This window comes from Akebia trifoliata, chromosome 16, assembly GCF_017979445.1.
Source record: "Akebia trifoliata isolate Shusen 1 chromosome 16, ASM1797944v1, whole genome shotgun sequence".
Classification (NCBI taxonomy): Eukaryota; Viridiplantae; Streptophyta; class Magnoliopsida; order Ranunculales; family Lardizabalaceae; genus Akebia; species Akebia trifoliata.
Window position 1 is genome coordinate 1,675,847 of NC_141390.1, and position 11,263 is coordinate 1,687,109.

At 36.2% G+C, this 11,263-nt stretch overlaps 2 long non-coding RNA genes across 5 annotated transcripts; one reads left to right on the top strand and one right to left on the bottom strand.

Moving 5' to 3' along the window:
- Positions 1 to 5,405: 5,405 nt before the first annotated feature.
- LOC147382188 (uncharacterized) lies at positions 5,406 to 7,712 on the top strand. 2 transcript variants are annotated; one of them, XR_015174079.1, is made up of 3 exons: positions 5,406 to 6,473; positions 6,878 to 7,073; positions 7,276 to 7,712. It is a non-coding gene; the product is annotated as an uncharacterized LOC147382188 (long non-coding RNA). The 2 variants fall into 2 exon arrangements; XR_015174078.1 differs by having other exon boundaries at positions 5,408 to 6,473; positions 6,878 to 7,040; positions 7,276 to 7,711.
- Positions 7,713 to 8,490: 778 nt separating this feature from the next.
- Positions 8,491 to 10,840, bottom strand: LOC147382189 (uncharacterized). Of its 3 annotated transcripts, XR_015174014.1 has the most exons (6): positions 10,356 to 10,840; positions 9,984 to 10,025; positions 9,693 to 9,755; positions 9,410 to 9,592; positions 9,150 to 9,227; positions 8,491 to 8,876 (listed from the first exon to the last, which is right to left on the bottom strand). It is a non-coding gene; the product is annotated as an uncharacterized LOC147382189 (long non-coding RNA). The 3 variants fall into 3 exon arrangements; XR_015174013.1 differs by having other exon boundaries at positions 8,492 to 8,876; positions 9,984 to 10,833; XR_015174015.1 differs by lacking the exon at positions 9,984 to 10,025 and having other exon boundaries at positions 8,492 to 8,876; positions 10,356 to 10,832.
- Positions 10,841 to 11,263: the final 423 nt, after the last annotated feature.

Below are 11,263 nucleotides of genomic sequence, written 5' to 3' on the forward strand. Positions count from 1 at the left end.
TCTGTGTTTGATCCAACATCGAGCATCGGGTTCAATTCTTTCTCTTTAGAGTAAGCTTTAAGCTCGAGGCTTGGGATAATCAAACTATAAGATTTAAGGTTCACAATGTGAAAAAATCCCAAATTTGACGGACCAAGAGGTCAAATTGGTGAAAAAAAATTTCGTTGTCAAATTTTTTTTTTTTTTTGACAGGCCAAAACTGTCAAATTAATGAAGGATGAGAGAAATTTGACAGCTCTGAGCCGTCAAATATGGGGAACATCAAGAATTTCGATGGTCCTAGACCGTCAAAATTCAGTTTCTAAAATTTGTGGGCCTTGGCCCGTCAAATTTTTATGTCGAATTTTCCAATTTTCACTTAGTGTCATAAATAATGACTGAATTTTCTACCACTTTAAGGTCCAAAACTGACTCGATAGACATATAGTTAGTTATGGATGCCATTTGCACAAGGGAAATGTTCAGCACCCAATCATTTTTGTCTTACGTGGGTTAGAAGTTTTGGAATGGGCTGATTTTCGGTGAGGATGATCTCTATGGTGAGGAGATCATCCTCACCAAAAATCAGCCCATTCCAAAACTTCTAACCCATGTAAGACAAAAATGGTTAGCCAAATTATTGGGTAAATGGTTGGGTGCCGAACGGGACCCTTTGCACAATGATATATTCCATTGCCAGAGATTTAATGAACTGTAATATTTTCGGTTGCTAGAGATTTGAAGGCATATTTTTGCATCCACCACTGTAGATTGGGCTACAATGACCGAAAAAATCTATTGCTATAGAACTTGAGTCTTTTTTAAAAGTATATCACTTTTATTTATAGCATCAAAAACTGCAAGATCAATATTTGTGATTGAAAATAGCGCATTGACCTCAACACTTGAAAATGTTCACTTCGCCTCTTATGATCTCAAGCGAGGAGTTCAACATACATTTGGGTTAAAAAAACCTTTGAGTTTCGATACTTTTCATGGAAAAAAGAGTTGGACTTGACAATTGAATATTTTTTATGTCTCTTCTTGGCATGAATTAGGGATTATCAAAAGAGTCAAGCTCAATGTTTTGATTCAAATAGCAGAGACCAAATGGCATGTGCTTTGAGGAAGAAAATCAATTGATTGTCTAAGAAATGTCAAAAGATAGATGTTTTTGGCATCCTAAAAAAATAACAAATACAAAACTATCTGCCAAATAAAAGTAGTTCGAGAGTATATGTGATTAAATCAAATTCATGTATGTAGTGCATATGAATTTACAAACATTAGGTAAAAGAATTCCTATAAAATTATAAACTCATGATCTTCCAAATGATAGTTTGAGAGTGTTTGGACGACAATATTAAGAGCCTCCAACATTTGAATTAGTAAAGTTGCCAAATCAAGACATTCGGATCTGGTTTAACACGATCCAAACCCGATTAACCAAGTACCAAGGGTCCGATAGAAGGCGTTAATGACATTTATTAAATAGAAATTTATATAATATTCAATTCATATAGACCAAAATGCATGCCTCCTCTTTAATTTTCTTTTCTTCTAAGTCAAATATAAAATGTAATGTTAGATTGGTTGAGTGAGCAGGAAGGTTCATAGGACGCGTTAATGACATTTATTTAATAGAAATTTATATTATATATACAACTCATATGGACCAAAATACATCCAAAAAATAAAGGCAACCAAAAGAAGAAGAAGACTTGCTTCTTGCTTGTTCAACCAAAAGAAAGGCAAATGGAGAATCATTCAGGTTTGAATGTAACATCTGATGATCACAATTATTCTTCTCCAATTCCTTTGATTGGCTTATATACAGCTGCGGCCACCTTGGTATGCTTTCTATTTATGATTTTTGATCTGTTGTATGGACTGCGTTCTAGGAAGCCATGGATACCATGTCGATTCTTCTCACTTAATTCCCTTACCCTCACACTACTTGCAATAGCTACAAAACTCCCTGTAGATCTCACGACTCCCATGCCTTCTGCTCACGATCAACTATCTAAACTTACTGGCACTGTCTTCATATGCATTTCCATGGGTTTTTTCTTCCCTTCAGTTGGATCCCAGAGTCACTATGAACGTCTTTCCAACATGGCCTCCCTGACCATCTATGTAATAGCCGTTGTTGTCAATGTTGCTATACAAATGGCTACTAGGGTCGTCTTTGCGTTCATTGTAGAACATGTCATAATCCTGTCTTGTATGGTGCTTTTGCTACTTGCATTATGGGATTCTACTGTTAGACATCATCTTGGTTCTGATATTTATCTCGATGATGTTAAAGAACAACTGGAAAAGGGTGACCCACGAAGTTCGGAGAACGAATGTATGATTAATCGAATGAAATTGTTTTATGTGTCTAGTTATGGACACAACCCTCAATTGTTTATCAGTGATACTGCACCTGCTGCGACTATGGGCGTGATTCCCATACTTTGCACAGTGGTTCTGTCACAAGCTGCAATTAGATCCCTCATTCCTAACAGTACGATGGAGTTTGGTCATGGAGTTTCGGATTATAAATGGTCAATATGGATGGTGGTTGTCACTCAGTGTCTTACCATAACGATAGGTTGTATAGCAATTGCCTTTAGATCGCTTACTGTGATAGGCAACATTGACCCTGAAGCAAAACATTACGTAAGAGGGCCGAATGCAGATTATATCGCTATTATAGTAAGGTTAAAAGCCTTAAGGCTGTTTGTGAATATGAATTTCGGCGCTTTTGTTTTGTTATTAGAGACTATATTTCTAATTCTATTGCCTGTTTGCGTGACTGTGTTGGCAACATATGTGATGAGAGGCAGTAAAAAATGCTTTAGCAAACAAAGAAATGGTGATGTCACAGATTTAGTGAGACAAGAAGAACCCTATTTGTCTGGGAGTCGATTGATCTGGTGGATACAGAAGAAAAGTGAGGAGGATGTGAACAGGTTGATCGAGAAATATAAAATTGATTCTCCAATTCATATGTTACAACTCTTCTGCAAAACTACTCCATCTGAAGAGTCACTTACTAACAAGCTTCAAGTTTCATCAGAGAACCGAATATCTTGTCTTTCAGTTGTGCTCCTTGTTAGAATGGCCATTGTTTCACTTCCGGATTCCCTCAGTACTTCTCTAGTTCACACCCTAGATGAAGCCTTCGAAATCATTTATTTCATCGACAAGACAATGAGTGCTGGAAATCTCCGTAACAAAACTAAATGGATGATGGCAAAATATATGTGGAAGAAAAACAGATGCATTAAATCTTCAGTAAAGAAACATTGTTCTGAAGTTGTTATGAGATCTATGGATGGAGGGTTTCAATCTCAATCTCAATTGGAAGTATTAAATGATACACTTGAGACTATTGAAGAAATACCATTGGAACCAGATTTGATAAATTTTGTTGTACGTGATGATGTACATGCCATCAATGAATTTATCATCAAGTGCCGACCGTGCGCATCAATCGACGAGTTATACGGTCACATCGAGCAACTATTTGTGGACATGTTACAGTATTTCTTCACTCAACTCTCACATGCCATAATCAAGCATATTGTTGAGAGCCCCAATGAACAAAGCGAAGAAAGAGCAAGTTTTGCCTTGAAATTACTAAGCAAGGTTGCACCATTTGAGGACAAAGTTCATTGGTCATTTCCTATCGGAACTGGTATCACTAGGTTGATAACCCCTCATGGTCAATCCAGAGATGCTCACCGTATTGAACAATTGGAAAGCAATGCAGCCACGCATATTGTTCTTCAGGTAGCTGAAGATTGTGAAATTCAAGAGCATGCTTGAATTTCATGGGATTCTAAAGACAATAAAGGTATATCTTTTTTCTATTTGATTTAGTATCAGTTAGAATAATTTCTTCTTGTATAATGTGTTGAATGTATCATATGTACTAGAATGTATAGGTAATATAACGAAATAGTTATATTATAACTTGTAATTTGGAATTGTGGATTATCTCTTGTTTAGGATTCACTACTTACTGACCTTTTACGTCAACAGATGAGGAAGAGGTGGAAGCCATGGATTTGGAGTAGAAGATGCAATGATGTGGCAAAGACCCTAGTTATATTTCAATATTTTGTGTTTGTAATAGAGGATCTCTTGTTGTTTAGAGATCTTGTAATTCTCTATTGTAATGAATGAAAGGCTTGGTATTTAATGCTCAAGAATTGTGTATCACGCCTAATAAACCATGTATCTAGAATCATTCAAGTAAGGAATCAAGGTACAAAATTTGGGGTTTTGACAAGGATCTTCTCTGATTTTCTCCATTTCTAATTTTCTCTGTTATATAATATTTATTGACAATTAAATTTGGTAAACGTGATTCCATCCCCTCAAAAATATTAGAATGAGATATTGATAATGCATAGCAAGATATAAGTTGTTATTATATCAATTCAAAGCTATGTGTGCTGATTTTGTAACTCAAATACTCACCGAGGTGGAATTGCTCCAGCAGTTACTAAGGAAATCAGAAGCTTGCTTAGAATCAGATTCATTCGGGGCAAGGTATCTACCAGTGGATAGCAAACATTATTGTGGTACTAAAGAAGGATGGGAAAGTAAAGGGTTTGCATTGAGTATACCATCCCAAATAAAGTATATCTAAAAGACAATTTTCCCCTACCAACGATCGACCGACAAGTAAAGGTGGTTGTTAATGAATGAGCATTCGATATATAACTAGATCTCGTTGGCATTATAAAATCAAGAGAAGTCGGCATTTACCAAAGAGCAAGGAATGTTCCACTTCGAGTAATGCTTGGGACACTATGGAGGTCTATTCCGACGATATCCGCATTTGAAAAAGGTGTGTTATTTGCCCAAAACAGTGTCACTCACTGGTAAGAAACTAAATTTATTTTGCTTGATTTACCATTTTTCTTAGTGTTTTTATACTTAAAAATAGAGGGGTAAAAATGTAATTTTCACGCATTTTTGAGGGTCGTAGTTGTGACCCACGTGATCTCCGGTCACCGGTGATAACTCCAGTATGTTTATCTCGGATGAAGGCAGTCGTGGTAACAAGTACGGTTAGCCTGAACAGGGCCCTGTTCAAATGGTCAAACCAGGTTCAACCGAGGATTAATACGGTCAGATTATTAATATATTAAAATTAGAAAAAAAAAAAATCTATATATATATAATTTCCAGACTCTTTCGTGAATCAATGAAAAAATTAATAAAAAAAAAAAAAAATATATATATATATATATATATATATATATATATATATATATAGGGTCGTGTTCCCAAGACTCATATAGCGACTCACATCGCGACTCACGGTAGAGACCGTCCGATTAACGTTAGATCTGCGGTTGAGATCATTGTAACTTTACAAACAAATGTAAACAATAGAAATTTTTGAATTTGCAACTACCTCCTCGTAAACAAACAAAAACAAATCGATCTGAAATCAGATCTGAACTTCATCTTCTTCCTTCCTCTTCCTCTTCGACAAAAACAAAAACAAACGAACTCTTCTTCCTCGTTCCTCTGCAAAATCAAATGAACTCATCTTCCTCTCCTTTCTTATCTCTGTAGAAAACGAAGATGAAGACGACAGCGACGACGACTTCCACGAATCTGCTCCTCTTCGACAAGTCTTCCTCATCGACGATTTGCGACGGCGATCTGGTCCATTTCGATGATTTGGGCGATTCATTTCTAAACGGCTTCTTCCTGACTCTCTCTCTCTCTCTCTCTCTCTCTCTCTCTCTCTCTCTCTCTCTCTCTCTCTCTCCTCTCCCTAACTTGTTCCAAATAAACCCTAAATTCGATCTCTCTCAAAGGTAACCTTAATTAGTTTTTAAAATTTTTTATTTTTTAATTTCATGTTCTGCTGAGTTTTATGTATGGATTATGTACATGTTGGTGACACTCTCTGTTTTACAACCCGAATGCCACTTTTATTTGTTTAATCTGAAAATATCGTTCGAATGGCAGCCGCCTTGTTTGTGTTTTTATTATAAATGCCTGAAGATATTGATTGTGACGAATCATCGAAAACCCCATACGGTGTGGTTTCTGCGTCACTATTCTGTTGGTAAATAGTTGATTAGATTACACCATTGGGTGCTTCATATCCCTTCATTGGCTCAACAATTTGTGTCCCTTTCCAGGTTTTATTGACAAAAAATGTTGATGGGTTGAAGTTTGTGAAGGTAACCTTGCAAGTTTCTTATGCTACTGAGTGTCTGCATGCTAGTGATTCCCTCTATGACATTTAAGTTTAGATAACAGTAGGGAGAGAGAGATACTCTTCTCATGTTTGGGGTTTTTGTAGATAATGATAGAATAATGTAAGTCACTGTGAATGGAATTCCTAGTGTATCTTTTGCCTCCTTTCACCAAGTTATGTTCCCTAACTTGCATTATTTTTATTATTTCAGCGATTGCTACAGTTTTCACAATTTCTGAGATTCTAAAGATTAGTGGACTGGCTATTGAGAAGAGTAAGAAGTCCATTTCTCCTCATTCTAACCTTCATCATTTATAAGATATCCACTGCTAATTTAGGAATTGTATTAACTGATGTTTCCTGGGTTGGAACAGAGTTTTTGACATCCATAGTGAGTTCTGTTGGTTAAACCTTGGCCTAAAAAATGGCTATGTGTCCATTCAATTCTGTCTGGTTTATTGTCCAATTCATCAATTTAAAATTCATGTTTGAAATTCTAGTTTACAGATAATTGGGGTGAATGTGGTACGTAATGTCCTATACATCAAAATCCATTTTGATTGAAATTGGAGTGTCTTTGAAATGTGGATTTGATTGAAATTTCTGTTTTATGTGTTGTTGGGATAAATTTTTAACTTGGTGAAGTTAATTATTCTTCTTATATTTGTAAATTTCCAGATTCTTGAGAAACATGTTTATAGAAACATGATTTTCCCCTCATTTGAGTGTTGGATGGTCTTGATCTCTACATGAGACATGGGGATTGACAAACGAGGTTTAAAGGGTGGTGGAGGTTATGTTGGGGGTTTCCTTCAGTTGTTTGACTGGAATGGCAAGTCGTGTAAGTTGTTCTCTAACATGTATGATTCTTCAGGTATACTTTTCATCTAAGTTTTTGTAGATAATGGAGATATATGCATAGTAAAATGTGAAAATTTTGACCAAAATCTCGTCATACATGCTTGTTCTGATTTTGCTGTCGTAGATGAAACTCTCAGATCTTACTTCAATCCTGGAGGATCTTTTATGTTTGTAAAGTGCATATAATCTGACATACATTTGATTATGTTCCTCAGTTTAGAACATCGAGGAGCTCATTTGGGTGAAGACTAATCAACTACAAAAAATTATCAGAACGGGACGCACAGGCCATTGGCTCAATCATAGCAAGGAACATTGCCTTATTGGGGTTAAGGGGAACCCAGAAGTAAGTAGGAACATAGATACAGATGTCATTGCAGTTGAGGTTCGAGAGACAAGCCGTGTTATTTATTTGTTATGTATTCCCTTAAGGCAACAATGAAGTGGGAGCAAACAAATCGGAAGCGGAATGGCAGGCTGATGAACTCATATGCGTCAAGATTAGCTTTTAAACTAAACAACGAATTGCCTTCCCTTATAAGTCTTATTTTTTCATAATGAGAACTTGTTTCTAAGCTTGTTAGTTCTGATAGATGCATTTACTTAATGAAAGGAAGCAGTTTTTTCCCCCTATTTCAGCTACTATTGTGAAAGTTTTGGGAACAATTATGCAGTTAAATTCCTAAATTTAAAACAGATAATGATTGTTGGAAAGCTAAACTTGTTTTTGCACAACTTTGTTGAGTAGCTAGTGCACTGGGAACAACTGAAATTCCACTTGAACAGATTTCGACTGTCCGAAAGGAAATAACTCATTTTTGCAGGCAATTAAACAAGTCAGTGATTGTAGCTTCAAAGTAAGAATGTTAGATTGAAATAGTGAGAACTGATATGGTACATTTGCACTATCTTTCCCCTAGAAAGTTATAACATCCAAGATTCCACCAAAAATAAGTTTCAACAAATTGTGCTAGGGAATGCATTCATGCCAAAATCCACAAAAGTCTTGTATCATTTGTTAAATTCAAAAATCAACAGGACATCAGTGTTCTTTTCTCTATCCTATCCATGACAAAATAAAACTCAAAAAGAAAAAAAATAACGAGTCCATTCTACCAATACCATAATCAAACAAAAGTGTCTTATATTTCCCAGTTTTGACGGGGAGGCGTTTATTATTAGAAAATTTAGAATGCTATTTGAGGTTTTTGGGATTGAACATCAGTTTTTATGAGCCCATCAGTTGGATCTCTTCTCTTTTGAGTTTAAAATTATAAACCCTTCACAATCGAATGGATCAAACTACATTTGCTCAAAGGTAGATCATGGTCATTCTGAAACTCTATCACAACTCTTAAAAGAGAGAGAGGGAGAGAGAGAGAGAGAGAAAGAGAAAGAGGCAAGTGCACACATTTGTTACCACCTAATCGTTCCTACTTCATACAGACATTAATAAAAAAGTACTCACATTCGTTGCCTAAATCGATCAAAATTATATACCAATTCAAGCTCCATTTAACGACAAAAAGAAGGATATTATCCTTTTTACAAGTTCTTAGTTTTTCTCACATCACATACTTTTTAATGCTACCATACGACATTAAAATGATGAGACTACATATGAAATGCCACATTCCCATGTAATAAGGAGCCCCAAAAGATAAGAGGTTCAATTGGGTAAGGCCAGCAGTAATGATCTTCACATTGCAAATAATTACAGCCACCAACTTTGGGTCCGTACACGCTTTCATCAGTTCCTTCTCCCTGTTTGTTGCTTCTGGCATGTGACTAAAGAGATTCATCGCCGTCTTAGCAGCTGCATCAAACATAATAAATTAGTTTAAAAGAAAATATCATCACTCGTTCATGAATATGGGAACTTGGAAATGCAAAAGCAATCTCCACCTGATAATTGTGCTATTTACATAATTAGAAGGTCCTTCACTAGCCATTGAATATGAAGTAAAATGGGAGTTATTGTAAAGTTGTATGATGTGTTCTAGTTGTAGAGTAGACCATAAGAAATACCAAATCAAACACAAATGACCATAATAAGTTCTTCCAACCTAGAAAAACTAAAAAAACATACCAGCAACTGATTTTGTTCCTTTGCTAACCGCTTCATTTCCATCTTGAGACTCTCATCTTTGACTAACTTTCCTGCAGACTGAATTTTCATATGCTATCAGTAATTAAGTGATATATGCATATATTGTGGGACCTATATGGACTAGTAAGCATACTAATGTAACAAGAAGTGGTAATTATATAAAAAATGATGCATGAAACAATGTCTACAGTGGTCCAGACGATGAAATCAAAAGCAAATTTATAAGTGATGTTACTCACAGCCAGTAAAGCCATACGAATTTTTCTTTCTTCCTCATCCTGTTCCACGTACTTCTTTATCTTTTTCAGTTTTTCATGTTTCATCATGGCCTAATTCTTCACTTAGAAGTGTCAACATATCACTATCACAATTGAACATAACATGTATGCTAAGTCAAGGCTCCACTATGGATGTCAAAAACTCTGTTCCAACCCAGGAAACATCAGTTAATACAATTCCAAAATTAGCAGTGGATATCTTATAAATGATGAAGGTTAGAATGAGGAGAAATGGACTTCTTACTCTTCTCAATAGCCAGTCCACTAATCTTTAGAATCTCAGAAATTGTGAAAACTGTAGCAATCGCTGAAATAATAAAAATAATGCAAGTTAGGGAACATAACTTGGTGAAAGGAGGCAAAAGATACACTAGGAATTCCATTCACAGTGACTTACATTATTCTATCATTATCTACAAAAACCCCAAACATGAGAAGAGTATCTCTCTCTCCCTACTGTTATCTAAACTTTAATGTCATAGAGGGAATCACTAGCATGCAGACACTCAGTAGCATAAGAAACTTGCAAGGTTACCTTCACAAACTTCAACCCATCAACATTTTTTGTCAATAAAACCTGGAAAGGGACACAAATTGTTGAGCCAATGAAGGGATATGAAGCACCCAATGGTGTAATCTAATCAACTATTTACCAACAGAATAGTGACGCAGAAACCACACCGTATGGGGTTTTCGATGATTCGTCACAATCAATATCTTCAGGCATTTATAATAAAAACACAAACAAGGCGGCTGCCATTCGAACGATATTTTCAGATTAAACAAATAAAAGTGGCATTCGGGTTGTAAAACAGAGAGTGTCACCAACATGTACATAATCCATACATAAAACTCAGCAGAACATGAAATTAAAAAATAAAAAATTTTAAAAACTAATTAAGGTTACCTTTGAGAGAGATCGAATTTAGGGTTTATTTGGAACAAGTTAGGGAGAGGGAGAGAGAGAGAGAGAGAGAGAGAGAGATAGAGAGAGAGAGAGAGAGAGAGAGAGAGAGTCAGGAAGAAGCCGTTTAGAAATGAATCGCCCAAATCATCGAAATGGACCAGATCGCCGTCGCAAATCGTCGATGAGGAAGACTTGTCGAAGAGGAGCAGATTCGTGGAAGTCGTCGTCGCTGTCGTCTTCATCTTCGTTTTCTACAGAGATAAGAGAGGAGAGGAAGATGAGTTCATTTGATTTTGCAGAGGAACGAGGAAGAAGAGTTCGTTTGTTTTTGTTTCTGTCGAAGAGGAAGAGGAAGGAAGAAGATGAAGTTCAGATCTGATTTCAGATCGATTTGTTTTTGTTTGTTTACGAGGAGGTAGTTGCAAATTCAAAAATTTCTATTGTTTACATTTGTTTGTAAAGTTACAATGATCTCAACCGCAGATCTAACGTTAATCGGACGGTCTCTACCGTGAGTCGCGATGTGAGTCGCTATATGAGTCTTGGGAACGCGACCCATATATATATAGAACAGCGTTATTACGACCCCCTTTGCGACCCCCTTTGCGACACACCTTTTTGTCTTATATGGGAAAAAATGTTTGGAATGGGCTGATTTTTTGTGAGGATGATCTCTATGGTGAGGGGATCATCCTGGCAAAAAATCAGCCCATTCCAAAACTTCTAGACCGTCCGATTTTTGTTGAAAAATTATAGACCGTCCAATTTTTGTAAATCAATTTTGATGGGGTTAGAAGTTTTGGAATGGGATGATTTTTTGCCAGGATGATCCCCTCACCATAGAGATCATCCTCACAAAAAATCAGCCCATTCCAAACATTTTTGCCCATATAAGACAAAAAGGTGTG